Raw genomic sequence first — 13,936 nt, forward strand, 5'->3', positions numbered from 1 at the left:
GATATTTGTGTTTTACCAAATTCTTAAAACTGTATTCTTCCAGCTATGCGAAAGAAGTGCTAATATTATTATTATAGTGTGAAACTTTTCGAATGAATGAAGTTATATTATATTATTATTTTCTTATCATTGATCAAGAGAGTTTTCATACTTTCAAATACAGAACACCAAAGTACATAATCGTCAATAACATTGTCAGTTTCCAAGGAAACTTCTTGGAAAGTATTCCCATCAACTACTATCCAAGTATCATCTGCCTACATGAAGAACTCACCTCCTTTGATGAACTTAGGCAAATTATTCATGTATAAGAGAAATAGAAGAGGCCAAGTGGGGTCCCTGAATCAATGTTTTTATTCTTCAACGTATTTATTAGTTTTGTTATTTGTTATTCTAGGAATTTTTCTCAGTCTGGAAAAAATGAGAATTGTAATATGAAACTTCATTCAGGTGTAGGATGGGCAAATTTATAGTTAGCTTTGATAAATTACCACGTAACATCAATGAATTTTCAAGAGGATAATGCGCTACATATCAGCAACTTGTCGTATTTGAATAAAGAACTGAAAAAAATTATATAGACTGTTATTCTATTGTTTCGGAGACCAAAATTTGCCTGAGAATTGTAAAAATCAAATATAAGTGGCAGTCTGTCATTCTTCAAATCGTTTTTCTCTCGAGCTCTCACAATAGATGTCAAAGGAGTTTTGAAATGTGCAGTTTCTCAGTGCCATTGGTTGATATGAAGAAGCCAAAAATACGATACATTTCTAAGGAGCTGTATGAAATATATCTCTCTTCAGATTGAAGAATATACACTGTTTCTTGGGATTATGCCTCATTACGGGTGTCATTGGTGATCCTGTTCTTCTTTTCCCATTTCACGTCCTGACGATTTTAATCTCTTCAATTATCTGTTTCTGATTAATTTTGATGTTCATTTCTACGCACTTCAAATGGCTTTGAACTTTCACCATTATAATAACTTTTACCGCACGAACACGGTGTTTTCCCTTCGTGTTGGGTTTTGTATGCTGATATTTGAGTTTTACCATCATCTACTTGAATAAATATGGAATAAAACGTTCGTATAAGAGGGTGTTGAGGGTGTAGAAGGGTGTTGGGGTGGTAGTTGTTATATTGGTGTAGTTGTTGTAGAGGATCCTACTGTATCGTTTATATGCATTCTCTTCCTGAACATCAATGACACTTCTTCATCAAAATATTTAGCTGAATCACAAACGGTTTTCGGTCTTTCATAGAGAGGGTTCATTATAACCTTTTCAATCATTTTCTTATATAAAAGAAAATGACTGCTAATAAATCACACGATAAGACGCATGAACTTAAAGAATCGGCATTCAATCCTATATATGAAGAGAAATGTATTTCAAACAGTTTCTTAGAAATGGATTGTAATATGATACCCATTCCAAAGAATTATATCCTAGACTTCCTTGTCTCAAATGACTCCTCGAGTAACAACATATATATGTTTTGATATGATCAAATGAAATATTAAAAAAATTAAAATAACATGGTTCTTTCCGACCATCATCATCGACGTAGAGTTTTCAGCGCCAGGCTGCCGAAATCATATATACACTTGAGAAAGATATACGAAGTTGCTGAGACATCGTGGCTCATTCCCAAAGAAGAGTAGAAATATCTTCTATATTTTTTCATGTAGGGAGGAAAGGTAGCTAGGTCTGAAGTGGATGGGTCTATTTGACTTTCCTTGGCAAACCAAGCCAATTTCTTCATTTAGTTGGTGATATTTCGAATCAGCTGGAAAAAGTAGGATTGTGCCATACATTCAAACCTGTTTCAGTAGCAGGCCTAAGTAGGCCTGCTACTCAGGCCTAGCTGCACTTTCTAGCTTCCTAGGTTTGTTAGCAGGTTTGGGAGTTAGAGAATTTTGAAATTCTCATTCTCAATCTCAGGGTTGGTAGCTTAGGAACCAGGAAAAGATGGTTCATCACGGCAAAGCTCCGAATCACCGTGATAAGACTTTTGGTAACAAGAGGCCTCCCAATATTTCGAGGGTTCCGTTGAGATGATACTGAGGAGGCACATATTCATACATCCATTTGGCAGAGACAAACTAACCTCAGGATGAGATACCATTTCTGTGGACACTTACTTCAAGAAATTGTTTCTTACACAAATACCTATCTTTGAAAAGGAAAGTGGGTATAAGATTGAGTTTCATCACTACAGATCGAATCATATCAGTTAATGATAATTTCACTGTTTTCGACATCCGATTGGTTTTGCTCTCATTTGGTTTTTGTTCAACTAATTTGTTCGTAAATTTCATCAATTGCTAATTGTATCGTTGCGATGTTAATCGAGGCAACAAATTAGGCGAGATGACGCCAATATGCAAGGTCATCCATGAAATGAGGCTCATCTTAGCTTCACTTCTGTTGCTTTCGGTCAATGCTATCGTAGTGGATATGTATGCATTCTATGGATTGACGAAAATGTTGATCGAAGTAGCCGTTTATCAGGTTTTTTGTCACTTTTTCGATGAAATTGGAAGGAAGATTTTTTGTCTAATTTTGTAAGGAACCGTGAAACAGTATCCAGTATCCAGTGTTCTTCTATCCAGGACCCGAAAGATATACCTAATGGTTACCCTTGATATCAACAATGCGTTCAACACGGCACCGTGTGCGGAAATAATGCAAGAACTGGAAAGGAATACCGACATACCTATATATTCGAGGTGGAACGATGAAACTCTCAGGACTGATGTTCACGTTTTGATGTCAGAACAAAAAAAATTCCATTTCAATTATTTCGGAAGATACGGGGGTGTTTCCATGAGAAGTGAGACAAATTCGGATTTTTCAGGACTGAAATGTTTTCAGGAAAAAAGTGTATTCGTGGTAAGTTGGTAGTCCTGATCACGAATCTGGAGGAATTTTTAGCCAATTTGCTCCCTAATATGTTTTACCGTAAAAATGGAGTGTTACATTGCGAGTGGCGGACAGTGTATATCACTTTGGCCAACCTCATTCAAGTGGTAGGTGCATTTTGAGCATATCCATCAGTCCAGAGAGTTTCATCGTTCTACCTCGAATATTACGGAAGATACGAGGGTGTTTCCATGAGAAGTGAGACACACTGTATGATGAACAATTAATCAACAATTTATGTATATTTCACTTTTGTTTCCGAAGTTTTGAGAACTGAGAACTGAATATTTCCAGCCCATTCCCTTTTTTCAAAAGCTTCACAAACGCATGATACAGACGTTCTATGTACGAAGGAGGAATCTCTTGGGAAAGCAAATAAATTATTCATAACACACAGAGATACGTTGTATCCTCGAAGGTAATACAAGTTTGTTTGCTGTTAAGTGAAAGTAACATTGGAACGTTCCAACAACGCAAATATGTAGAGTTGCCGAGGAGCTCTTCCAATTCAGCTGTTATAAGCGTTTTTCAATCAAAAAATATTTATGAAAAAGCATAAACTTCCACGATCTCAACCTCGTTCTGCCTGTGGCCAAGTTATAATTGAGTTGAGAAACGCGCCGCTTTTGGAAAGAAAGAAATCTAATTTTCTGTTCCACTCTTAACAAAATTCTTTTCGCTGTCCCGAGACATCAAATCAGAAAAAGCAATTAATACGCAGACCTTTTTCCTTACATGTTTGGAAATCAACTGAGACAATTGTGAATACAGTGAATTTTATTTTTATTTATCATAACAGTATTTTCAACAAAGTAGTTAGAAACTGCATTTACACTAACGAGATTTGTGATGAATATTGATAATCATGGAATATTTTTACTTGTTCCTACAGAAATACAGAATGAATATAAATAATATTAGGTTCTTTCAGAAGATTTGTCTGATTTCATCAGTCTACTGTAACAATTTAGTAAATTAACTATTTCATACAAATTTATTTCCAACAATATTTCACTAATCACAAACTAATTTATTTACAACACTAAGCAACTAACGTTTAATTCATTTCCACTATTTGAATTTCTTGTTTAGCCGCTCGATTCACTTCCTGAACTGCCCTTTCGGGTCGGGAAGAGGTACTTATATCGGTAACGGTCCTTTCTTAGAAATCTGTAGTTGGTTCAGTACTAGAGTTTTACCGGCGATTCCCGACTGTCATGTTTTTGTTCCATGATTTGGCCGGCGTAGTGGTCAGGGACGGCTTCAGATTCGTTATACTACTTTAAATTGTAATATATCAGCGAATGCTCATTCATTTCAATCGAATACCGTCAGCATAAAAATTGTGATCCCCGGATTCGATGAAGTCGACGAAGGACGTTTTTGCCTTCCTGATTGGCGAATGTTCTACCGTTGGAAAGTTTTTGGTATGCTTGAAATAATAATAAAATAACTCAAAAACAACAATGTGTAGAGATATTCACAACATCACAGAAAATTTCAGATACAGAAGTACAACGAGGACACCCTGTACATGTATTGAAATTCACGGACTTGACAGGAAACAAATGCAAAAGAGTGGGAAATTCAAATTTCAAGATTTGTGCCCCAAATTTCAATAAATTTAAGAAGCAGATAATCGATATGGATTATAAATTAATGTCAAACGAAATCAAATTGATCTGTTATGAAAAATTGGTGAAGACGTAATAAACTAATTGTATTTATTTAGGAATAAAGAAACATTTGAAAATTATTGTTGTGAACCATTTCCTCAGATACGCCCATCAAGTGATGCATTTGAAGAATATTTATATTTAGACATGAGTGAGGTTAACCATTTCTGTACAAAGTTGTTCAGTAAAAATGCATCCAAATTCAAGAACAAATGTGAAAATCATAGAAAAAAAGTTTTTTTGATATGGAAGTTGAAAATTTGTAGTTATGAAAATTGAGAGGTGGTAACTAAGGAAAGTAAGAAATTTTCAACTTTTTTGTCAACAAGCGGATTCTTCTCAAGGCGACGAAGGTGAACGCCACGTGAATTTTCTGTCTTCAGAAATTTTGAAGAGTTATTATGAAGAAAAGTTATAAATAGAATATAATTGTATTGTATACGGATAATTCAGAGTTGATACAGTTAATATAAATCAACCTGACGTTTTGTACTACCAAAAAGACACTTAGCCGGAAATTTATTCGGTTTACCCCATGGTTGCAAGGGGTGGAAAACGCAACCCCTACAATTTATTTCCAATGTAACTTTTTGTCGTATCATTTGTTTACTATTTGAAAATTATTTATTAACATTATTATTTTACGAACAACTACAGAGAAACATCGTCATGAATGCGAAAATACGAAACTAATCTATCTAGTAGGTCGCCATTAGCGATAGTGACAATTAAATTGGTATGACGCTGTCAGTTTGTGAATTTTCGAATTTGAATTAATACTAATTGTGTGTTGTTGTTCTGTTCTCAATTTGTTACTTTATTAACTAACTGGTTATTAAAATGGCATACACAAATGAGGAAATGGCTGATATGCATTACGTTTACGGTCTGTCGCAGGGGAATATGGGTTAGAAGCTTCTAGAAGATATGCTTCACATAGAATATTTGCTCGACTTCATCAACGATTACGAGAATATGGTTCATTCGACGAAAGAACCCAGGATTGTGGTCGCCATCATGAAGTACGAACACCACAGCCTGAGGAAGCAGTACTCAATTTGATTGAAGAACAACCTACTACCAGTACTAGAAAGATTTATTTCCAGCTAAATGTTGATCATATGACGGTATTTCGAATTTTAAAGGAACAACTATTATACCCTTACCATCTACAACGAGTACAGGCACTATTACCGCGAGACTTTCAGAACCGTCTTAAATTTCGCAATTGGATGCTGAAAATGATTAGGAGAAATTGTGACTTTCTGAAGATGATAGAATTCACAGACGAATGTAGTTTTTCTTGGGCCAAGATTATTAATGTTCATAATAACCACATATGGGCTGATGAAAACCCTCATGATATTGTTGAAACTAACCATCAAGAACAGTTTTCTCTTAACGTATGGCTCGGAGTTATTGGAGATAATTCAATTGGGCCATATTTTCTACCTCCTCGATTAAATGGTGAGGCATACTTTCAATTTTTAAGAGAAATGCATCCAGTACTGCTCGAGGAAGTTCCTTTGGGCGTCAGATCGGATATGTTTTTTATGCATGATGGGGCTCCCGCCCATTTTAGTCAAGTATCACATCAGCATTCAACTGAAACATATGCAAATCAGTGGATAGGTCGAAGAGGACCACAGAACTGGCCCGCACGATTCACGGATCTCAATCCTCTTGATTTATCTATTTGGGGTCATTTACAGCATTTGGTTTATCGTACTCCTGTTCGCGATATAGAAGGCTTAAGGGTGATCAGAGAGACTCCAGGAATATTTGAACAAATACGTGGCTCAATGCGCCGACGTCTAGGCGCATGCGTAATGTCTGAAGGTAGACATATTGAACATTTACTAAGATTTCTACATGTTGTGTGTTTTGTTATTAATAAATAAGTTTTGTTTATAACCCTTTAATCGTTTAATGTAGGTACTAACTACAAAATAACAATAAATCCACTTCGCATTTATGACGATGTATCTCTGTAATTTTTTGCTGCGAACTGGTTCATTTTGGGCAAAAAATACACGAGACATTTTTTGTTTAGAATGAAACAGGCCATCGGAAATAAATTTTTAAATGCTAAACAAATAATAAAGCAAAAAGTTATATTGGAAATGAATTTTAGGGGTTGCATGTTCCACCCCTTACAACCATGGGGTGAACTAAATAAATTACAAGCTATGTGTATTTTTTATAGTACAAAACGTCAGGTTAATTTCAATATTGTAACTTTTTCAGTGCTTGTGAAAAAAATTGTTACACAAATTTTATGTACCCCCTTCAAAGGCCGTACCTTAACATGGGATGCTCCAATGTAGTTTCTTTATATGACAGATCCTTTTTTTTTCGAAGAGAAATCACCTATTCGAATGTTTTACACTTATTCAGTTACACCCTGTATATATGCACTTTTTTCCAACTGTTCACCGTTTACCTATGATATGGTTCAATCGATATCTCCATGATTTTTCCTGTGCTTCTACAAATGTGGCCACACAAAAACTAGTGGAGAAACTATTTTCAATAGCATATCAAAATCCATATTTTGCAAACTTCAAGTTGGAATAATGATTCAAGATTCACGCTCCCGGCTTCACATTGTATATAATTCAACAATGAATATACAGCCACTCGCACTTTTATCCACTGAATAATGTTCCAATTTCTAGGAAATTCACAAACTAGAGGAACGTAAATGTTCAAGTTGGTCTTTGGTGTATATTCACGACTCCACGTGATCTATTATTAACATGCCAGTTTCCAAACTACCAAGTGTGAAATAAATTATTCAATTTGCAATTTATCGTGCTAAAGGAGGATATAGTGAGAATTCAGATAAAGATTTTTATGTGCGAGAAAAATACGCGGAATTAGGCGTTAATATTGAAGAACGTTCTTATCTCAGGGTTTGCCGAGAACAATCAATAATGAATTGCTCCAGGGATGGTATATTTGCAATTTTGAAAAACTAATTTAGGACCGATGCGGAACTTTTTTATCCGATCGGGAAAAATAAATAGCTTATAAGGGGTATTGAAACGTATTTTCTCATTGGAAAGGTATTCACCTTTGTGGAGAAATGAAGAATAAATTAGTGTTTTCTCAATGAACTGTGGATAAAGTATCGCGAGGTATTGTGTAGCAGATTGAATGAATGAATTTCACGAAACAAACATTTTTTGTCGAAGACTACAGAAATATGAATAAAAGTAATGAATAGTGTATCAGTATGGACTGTCATAGACACAGCACAACGGATTGAATGATAAAAAAACTCTTCTACCCTTTTCAGTTCCGAAATAACTAAGGACAGAAAACAAAAATTGACAGTTTTCTAGAGTGGCAAAGGAGATGATATGACTATAGATGACAACTTGATACTTACAGATGAACTTGAATCACTCACTATACAGGGTGTTTCAAATTCAATCGTCTCGAAAACTATGAGATATACGAAGATGGTTAAATTGAAGCAAAGTTGCGCATTTATTTGACTAACTATATCCGGAGATATCCGGAAAAAACAGAAATTTCGGAAAATGGTTTTAATTTTTTTTCTGGCTTTATTTTTCGAAGGATTCGAAAATGAATTGCACTTCCACGTGGCCACTTTTTCTCTGCTACATAATGGTGTTTTCAGATTTGCTATCCAATGTTTCGTCTTACGGCCACCATCATCAACTTTATTTTATTTTCTTATTGGTGCTACATTGGATCCTTTCTGTACAGATATTGGAAAAAATGTATTCTTATCATAATAGGCTTTGACTTTGATGATTCCAAATTTGACTTTCAATTTATTACACTCAATGACATTTTGTTATTGTACAATTCATTGAATTTTTGGCAAAAATGGCTTTCACGAATAAAAAAAAAAGAGATATGATACAAACCTATTGCAAATGTGATAGACACAGTGTTTGGACTTTAGAAATGTATTCAAACTTGTATCCCGGAAGACGACAACCACATTGAACCATGTTCAAGTTATTGGATCAAAATCACGGCGAGTTTTGTTCATTAGAAAAGGCAAGGGAAAAATACGGAGGCACAATCAACAGTCAAAATTTGATAAATGAGGTGTGTATGAGGTGAATTAGACATTCTGTCTTTTTCAATGAAAATATAACTTTGAACAAATAACAACAAATAACAAAAATGTAAATACGAATGTAAATCACAGCAGATGCTCAAAATGCAGATGCTCTCCTCCTCAATCTTCCGAACTCTCTAACAATACTGTGATGAAGGTTCCCAATATTTTGATATTCCCTCTAACCATAAACCCTATTTTTCAGTGTTCCCCATAAGAATGTATCCATAACACTTAAGTCTGGAGACCTTGCAAGCCACCTCACCGGCCCATTATTCCCTATCCATTTATCACCAAACCTTTCAGTCAGGTAATTAGATACTTGTCTGGTAGTGTGCATTGGATCACCATCATGTTGAAACCAGAGGTTTTAATTAGCCAACGGTAGATCATCCAGATAGTCTTCGAAAGTCGACATTAAAAACTGGTGAAAGGTTTTTTCATTCAGAATTCCGTTGAATAAATGAGGACCTAAAATTCTATATTTGTAAATGCCTGCCCACACCTTAATACTAAATCGCACTTGGGGTCGAATTTCTCGGATCTGCCTGAGGTTGTTGATGCTCCTAATGTGTTTGTTATTTCGGTTGTAGATTTCTTCAGGTTCATGTTTATTTGAAAATTATTAATTTCAATCAAAATGACACATTGTCTAACTTCTCATACAAACCTAATTTATCAAATTTTCTTTAGTTTCCTGGTCTATTCTGTCTTCGTATTTTTCCTCGGCTTTTCGAATGAACCGAACTCGGTAAGATTTTGATTCACTAACTTTCAATTGTCTTTCTGTTGTCTTTCGGGATTCCAGTTTTAATACATTTCTGATGTCTGAACACTGTTTCTATCGTATTTGTTATAATTTTGTATTATATCTCATCATTATTCACTTCAGAAGGAAGTGAATAATTATGAAATTCATAGAAAAGAGAGGTGCTGGCTTCCTACTCCTTCATCTTCATACAAAAAAATTGTGGGAAACTTCTGAAGAAAGTGAGGAAGCAATAATCAATTCTGAAAAATACTCTATACATAAATGTGTCGATCATGCAAAAGAGTAATTTTCAGACACAAACCCGAAGAAAAAGCACTATCGGAACAAAATTTTTATCCTAACAAGTAGTCAAAGTAGAACTCAATTGAGTGCAAATGTACAAGCTACCTCAAACTTCAACAGAATATGCCATGTTACCATCTTTCAGGAAAGACTTGAAGTCAATTTTTGTCAAAAAAAAATTACTGTACAATAGATTATTTTTTTGAGGACACCTCAGACATATGATATGCATATTTTTTTCTCTTCGTATACTTTTTTATACTTGCTATCCACTTATTTCTGTTTCAACTCATGTTCAGCGTTACATTTTAATAAATACTCGTAAACTGCTTGTTTAAAATCTGTCTGTCTGTTTTTCCGTTAACCAGCTGTCGCACCTCTACGAACGACAACCCTTGGAAGTCAAAACTTGTGCGAGCTAATGATTAACGAGGTCTTACCTTATAACGTGTAATTCAATCATATACACGTATTGTGTATATGATCATGTATATGTTTATATATAGTTATACACGCAATCATAGCTGCAAAATGTTCATCAAAAATATGTAGGAATTCCTTCTTTCTTTCCCTCTATTTGGCAACTATTTCTCTCTTCCCTCATCTTTCTCTCTCTCTCTCTCTCTCTTTGTAGAATAATTGAGCCCGAATGCCAAAAATGTTTTGCATTACAGTAACAATCTCCAAGAATATTACTGGAGTTTTTTCTCAACACCAAATCGTTATTTTCAACACCTCGATACGTGTGTCGATCACCAAGTGATCATCTTCAAAAGGAAGATAAAACAATCTTCCTATATATTTGTTCAGAATGTCACATTTGTCGATTTCTGTTATTGTTCCAGAAGATTGTGCAGCCTTAATAGAAGGATTGAAAGAATACATGAAGGTAAGTCAGCATTGATTTATTGAGTAATAATAATTAATAGTAAGTAAGCAGTAATAATAAATATAGTAAGTGATAGTAAGAATTTAAATAAAGAATCACTCATCCCATTGGTGGATAGAAGCCGACACAAGTGTCTCATAAGCAGAATTTGTAGTAAACGCAGTTGGACCTGGAGAGGCATAGTGTTCATTCTGAGGACTGATAATGGGTTGGAAAGTATTTTGCGTTGCTTGAGAGTTTGAATGGGTTATGTCTAAATATTGCTTTGTGAAGTGCTAGCTCCGCTCCTGCTATCGTTGTTAGGAATCTGTAACGGTGTACTGGTAGACGAACATTGTTTTCTATACATTACCATGTCACAGTCGAACAGAGTTTGCATTATTTTTAGTTTTGCCTAAGCACAGGTGTGAGCATCATATTTGCTCAACTTGTTTGCTATATGCTCTCCAAAACCACTATATTTATTTCTCCTTTTTTAACCAGCATCACGTATAATCTGTTGAGCCCTTCATAAAATTGGATCTGCAGTCTTAGTGCTCTTAGAGACACGTGCTTTTGTAGTGGGATGTGAGGATAGCAGAGAGTCCGATATTTCTGAATCAACATATTCTTCTTGGTCACCATTATTGTCAGTGTCTGGGATTTCAGTCACCTGAACATGCAAGAAATGCTAAATGATATAAAGAAGAATTTTTAATTAAATTTCTTTATTAGATACAGAATGTATATGAAATGGCCTACTCAGTGCTGAAAACTAAGTTGGAAAAAAATAATTAAAAAGGTGCAAAAAGGTACTAAAAAAATTAGGTTCCTGAATTGGCGTAAAGTTTATTTGATTTTTTTTCAGATGCCCTCAAAAGTGACAGAGTGGAAACAAGTAGCGAAAGATTTCGAGGATCGTTGAAATTTTCCTCACAGTCAATATTTTAATTATAAACAGTATTTTAGCATAGTGCTATTTGCTGTAACAGATGCACGTTACAATTTTTTGTATGTACATGCTGGAGTTCAAGAAAGAATATCCGATGGAGGAGTTTTTAGGCATACAGCTTTAGGGAATGCACTCCTAAGCCAAAATCTCAACATACCGCATCCTGAATCCCTCCCTGGTCGAGTAATGTTAACACCATACTTTTTTTATGTTCGTACACTTGTCTCGAAGATATTTTAACAATTTTAGCTCTTCAGTGTGTTCAGTTTGCTAGTGAGAGGCATTAAAATTAGAGGTGTTTTGAGAAGAGGAGTTGTTGATAATGTCGGCAAAACATTTGGCTTCTTTTATACTTTTTTTTTGAAATTTTGGGTATGAAGCGTATGACAGCAAAGTTCCTTACAAAATTTCAGAATTTTGGTCAAAAAATCGTCGCCTGAACAACGCTCAGGAATTGTAGAATGACATCAACGGCGATTCAGAATCATGAGTATATGGTCATGACATCAAAACCAAAGTCCAATCGACCGAATGGAAAGCCCAGAAGAGGCACGACCGAAAGTAAGCAGGCCTGGTTCGATTGAATTTATGAGTATCGCTCAGTGTTTTTTTTATTACCCTGGCATAGTGGCGTACCAGGAATTCTTATCACATGGTCGTACGGTCAATAAGGAGTACTATTTTGAAGTTATGCGCCGCTTGCGGAAGACAATACAAATAAAACGTCTGGTTTGGCCAAAAACAACACCGTAATCATGCCTCAGCCACCGTATTCACCTTATTTGTTCCTCTGCGACTTTTTTTTGTCCTCAAGATTGAAGAGATCCTAGAAAGGATGACGCTTCGCGACTATTGAGAAGAGAAAGACCGAATCGTTGAGAGGTCAAGAACATAACAAGTGCATATCAGAACTGCTTCCAGGATTGGAAAAAAGGCTGGCACGAGTATATTATATCTGTAGGGGACTACTTTGGAGAAGACAAAATGAAAATTGATGAATAAATGAACATTTCTTGAGAAAAATGAAAAATAAATTCATTTTGCACAGACATATATAATCTCATCAATGGTATTGGTTTCAACCACAAAGGGATGGATGAACTCAATCAGTCTTGAGAGGACAAGCCTGATTATAATTGAAATCTGACATATTTTCTCATAAAGACGACGTTTATGTGATCGATAGACAATTCGAACTTTTCTCATGGAGAAAGCTCTGTCCATTATTGAAGCAATAATGCTTTGATTATGGGCTCTGGTTACACCTAGCTGCCTTTCTATGAGAACTGCGTAGAGAGACGAAAGTCGATTTCTCGTGGTAGATGTCGAAGCTATTCTTTGCAACATATCGCCGTCAGGAAACTAGGTAATTGACTTCATAATGGAAGCTGTTTCCTTCTAGGGCAAAGCTTTGAAATATACGTAGAGGATGGCATGTTTTGTTATTATTGTTACGTTTTTTCCCGTGGGTTAATTAACCAATAGTTGACTACACTGAACAACAATCAAACTTGTCTTCATTTCACTTCTAACACAACAAAACACTTCAACTGTTATTCAAATATCTACCGCCTTATTGGATATCTCCGCGTACCGCACTATTACTTCAACTTGACTGTCTCGATAGGAAGTGGATCGTGGTCATATTTGGCGCCGGAAAATTCTTCGGAATTACATGGAAGCCGGTTGCGTTATTCCTGCCACATCTAGAAACGGCAGCGTTCGCGCGCTCTTAGATACGTCACAGAGACTGCCGGCGTTATATTCTTCAGGGCATGATTTACAACACTACCCCCTTTCCTGAGGTTGTTCTCCCCGAACAACATTCCAGAAGGAATCATCACGACCCATGTACGATGTACGGACTCAACCTCTGTATATGAACAACTTCAGACTTGCTTCTGGGTGACAATTGGATTCTGTACACCAGATCGTTATTCTTTTGGTTACCACGTAAGGTCCTTGCCATGGTCTCTCCAGCTTGGGACACTAACTTTTCCGACTTTGGATCTGGTAGGGCCACACTGCATCGCCCTCCTTAACGTTCAGCGGCAGAGATTTTTGGTCTATTATCATCTGCATCCTGTCGCTGGAAAGCTGTAATTTGGATCCGGCAAATTTGTGTACGATTTCCACTCTCTTCTTCAGATCACTCACATCCTCTGAAAAAATTATCTCTCGATGTTTGTCTCCGGAAACCAAAGAGACTGGAATAAATTGGTTCCTTTTCTTCTGTTGGCATACAAGAGATCCCAGCATGACGCGACAGTTTATATACCACCCATATTGTTAACTGGTAGGGAACTGAAGCTTCCGATAGATGTATTGTGTTGCAGTCCTTTCGATGAATCTCAAGAGTA

Source organism: Leptinotarsa decemlineata, unplaced genomic scaffold (assembly GCF_025532065.1).
Source record: "Leptinotarsa decemlineata unplaced genomic scaffold, Ldec_3_MD MMD2_tig00026328_RagTag_RagTag, whole genome shotgun sequence".
Taxonomy (NCBI): domain Eukaryota; kingdom Metazoa; phylum Arthropoda; class Insecta; order Coleoptera; family Chrysomelidae; genus Leptinotarsa; species Leptinotarsa decemlineata.